The sequence below is a fragment of the Desmodus rotundus genome, chromosome 5 (assembly GCF_022682495.2).
Source record: "Desmodus rotundus isolate HL8 chromosome 5, HLdesRot8A.1, whole genome shotgun sequence".
NCBI lineage: Eukaryota > Metazoa > Chordata > Mammalia > Chiroptera > Phyllostomidae > Desmodus > Desmodus rotundus.
In genome coordinates this window covers 80,160,589-80,164,139 of record NC_071391.1, presented here as the reverse complement: position 1 = coordinate 80,164,139, position 3,551 = coordinate 80,160,589, and the positions used below count along the sequence as shown (strand labels likewise).

The following is a 3,551-nucleotide window of genomic DNA, read 5'->3' as shown; positions in this document are numbered from 1 at the left end:
GCAAAGGGAGCCTTTCTAAATAAAAAACACTTAGCATCTTATAACCTGAAGTATAACCTACAGGTAAAAATTAGTAGCAGCAAATGATATATACCAAAAAGGCACTAATCTCCCCCATCTTTAACCATCAGACAAACAGAAGGGCTCCTCTCCCTTCTAAGAACTTTGACACATATTCTCAGCCAAAGCCACAATGCAAAGACAGACTATGTGGTCACAGCGTACAGTCTTTGTTGGATAGACCTGCCACTCCAGGGTAGCCTGGCTTGTGCCTGCTTTACCCAAACCTTCTCTCCCATATGCAGAATGCTTAAGAATCACCAAGGACTCTCTGTTCTGTTCCATTGGTCTATGTGCCTGTTTTTATGCCACTACCAGGCTGTTTTGATTACAGTGGCCTTGGAATACAGTTTGATATCAGGTATTGTGATCCCTCCTGCTTTGTTCTTCTTTCTCAAAATTGCTGCAGCTATTCGGGGTCATTTATGGTTCCATATAAATTTCTGAAATGTTTGCTCTATATCTGTGAAATATGTCATGGGTACGTTAATAGGAATTGCATTGAATCTATAAATCGCTTTGGGTAGTATGGCCATTTTGATGATGTTCATTGTTCCAATCCATGAGCATGGTATATGCTTCCATTTGTTTGTGTCTTCCTTAATTTCTTTCTTCAGTGTTGTGTAGTTTTCTGAGTACAGGTCTTTTACCTCCTTGGTTAGGTTTATTCCTAGGTACTTTATTTTTCTTGTTGTTATGGAACAGAACAGAGAGCCCTAAATAAACCCAAGTCTTTATGGTCAATTAATATTTGACAAAGGAGGCAGGAGCATAAAATGGAGCAAAAATAGCCTCTTCAACAAATGGTGTTGGGAGATCTGGACAGCTACGTGCAAAAAAATGAAACTCAATCACCAACTTATACCATACACAAAAATAAATTCAAGATTGGTAAAAGACTTAAATATAAGTTGTAACACCATAAAAGTCCTTGAGGAAAACATTGGCAGGAAGATCTCATCCATTCCACGCAGCAACATCCTCACAGACATGTCCCCTAAAGCAAGGGACATAAAAGAAAGAATAAACAAATGGGACCTCATCAAAATAAAAAGCTAAAGAAAGGCTAAAGAAAACAGCATTAAAATAAAAAGAGAACAAACAGTATGGGAAAACATATTTGCCAATGATACCTCAGACAAGGACCTGATCTCCAAAATATATAAAGAACTCACATGACTCTACTCCAGGAAGACAAACAACCCAATTAAAAAATGGGCAAAGGACTTGAACAGACACTTCTCCAAGGAAGACATACAGAGGGCCCAGAGACATATGAAAAGATGCTCAGCATCACTAGCCATCAGAGAGATGCAATTAAAACCACAATGAGGTACCATCTCACACCAGTCAGAGTGGCCAACATAAACAAATCAAGAAACAAATGTTGGAGAGGATGCAGAGAAAAGGTAACCCTAGTGCACTGTTGGTGGGAATGCAGACTGGTGAGGCCACTGTGGAAAACAGTATGGAATTTCCTCAGAAAACTAAAAATGGAACTGCCCTTTGACCCAGCAATTTCACTGCTGGGATTATACCCTAAGAACCCTGAAACACCAATCCAAAAGAACCTATGCACCCCCATGTTCATAGTAGCACAATTTACAATAGCCAAGTACTGGAAGCAACCTAAGCGCCCACCAGCAAATGAATGGATCAAAAAACAATGGTACATTTACATAATGGAATTCTACGCAGCAGAGAGAAAGAAGGAGCATATACCCTTTGCAATGGCATGGATGGAACTGGAGAGCATTATGCTAAGTGAAATAAGCCAGGAGGTGAGGGACAAATACCATATGATCTCACTGTTAACTGGAACATAATCAACAAAAGAAAAAAGCAAACAAAATGTAACCAGAGACATTGAAATTAAGAACATTGTAACAATAGCCAGAGGGGAGCGGGGAGGGGATTGTGGGGAGAGGGGTCTATAGGAGCTACTATAAAGGACACAAGGACAAAATCAAGGGGGAGGGGAGAGGTGGGGGAGGGAAGTGGGACTGGCTAGGGTGGGGTGGAGGTATGGGAGAAAATGCAGACAATTGTAACTGAATAAAAATAAATTAATTAATTTAAAAAAAGAATCACCAAGGAAATTATTTTTTCAATTCGACTTCCTCACTCACAAACTTCTAGAAACTGCCCAGAGACCACCACACTCCCCCAGTTCAGGGTCACAGATCTTTCTAGTTGGTGGGCTCCTTGCCAGACGTCTGCAGCAGCTCCTTGGTTTTAGGGCAATGTGTGCACCCAAAGAACTCTTGGTACACTGACAGCGGGGAGGGCTGGGCAGGTTGCAGCATGTGGTAGCGCTTCCTGTCGATGTCACTGCCCTTCTTCTGAGCCTAAGAACCCCAGAACAAGAAAACGAGACCACTTGAGTTCTGGTTTAGCCAGGACACAACCGCATCAGTAAACTGCTCCCAGCCTTTCTCCTTATGAGAATTGGCCTGATGCATCTGGACCATGAGGGCAGCGTTGAGTAGGAGAACACATTGTGTGGCCCACCCAGTTAAATCTCCACGACCAGGATGAACAAAACCATCTATGTCTGTAGACAGCTCTTTATAGCTGTTTTCCTAACTGGGCGAAGGGGGAACAGGTCCTTGAACACTGAAGCAGAGCCCATGAGCTTGATTGGGCCCATGATATGGATCCTGTCCCAGTATGACAACCTTCACGTCTCTCCTGTCACACATTTGCGTCCATGTGAAGAGTTGGTGTGAGGGTGGATAAACAGTAATGTCTTTGTTCTTCTGCAATAAATCCCATTAGCTTTATAAAATACGGTTTCCCGAGCTCTCCGCTGACGTGCTTCTTCCAAAACCCACCCGCAACTTGCGAGCCATGAGTCTGAGCATGGCCGAGGCCTTGTTCTTTGGGAAGCGGACCAACTGCTCGGGGCTCAGCTGCGAGGAGGGCGGTGTGCAGGGGCTCCTCCTGCTCTGCTCCCGCCTTCTTGGCTGGGCTAGCCTGCAAGTGGTCCTCCTGAAGACAGCAGACAAGCTTCAAGGGACCTCCCCCAGGCGCCAGCGGCTCCGCCCCCAACCTAAAGGCCCAATTCAGAGGACACCCATTCGTGGGTTTCAGCTCGAGTCAAAACGTTGCTGCACTACTGGACGCTGGAAAACCGGGCCTTTGTCGCCTAGTAACGCATTTGGTACTAAAAAGGGGAAAGGGTGGAGAGGACCATTTCTCAGGAGTGGAAGCCCTGCAACCAGGGGATCCGCCCCTCCAGATGGGCCACTGGCCTGTCTTTACTTTTTTGATGGTGTCTTTTCAAGCACAGAGTATTTTAATTTTCATGATGTCCCTTTTACCTGCTTTTTTTCCCCTTTTGTTTCTGTGCTTTTGGTGTCATATCTCAGAAACCATTTCCTAATGCAGAATCATGAAATATTTTTCTATTTTTCTGTGAGTTTTACAGTTTAATTCCCACATTTAGTTCTTTGATCCATTTTAAGTTAGTTTCTATACATGGTGTGAAG

The 3,551-nt window shown here is 43.8% G+C and overlaps 1 pseudogene; it reads right to left on the bottom strand.

The window, feature by feature from the left end:
* Positions 1–2,237: 2,237 nt before the first annotated feature.
* On the bottom strand, positions 2,238–3,140 carry LOC112314281 (uracil-DNA glycosylase pseudogene; annotated as a pseudogene).
* Positions 3,141–3,551: the final 411 nt, after the last annotated feature.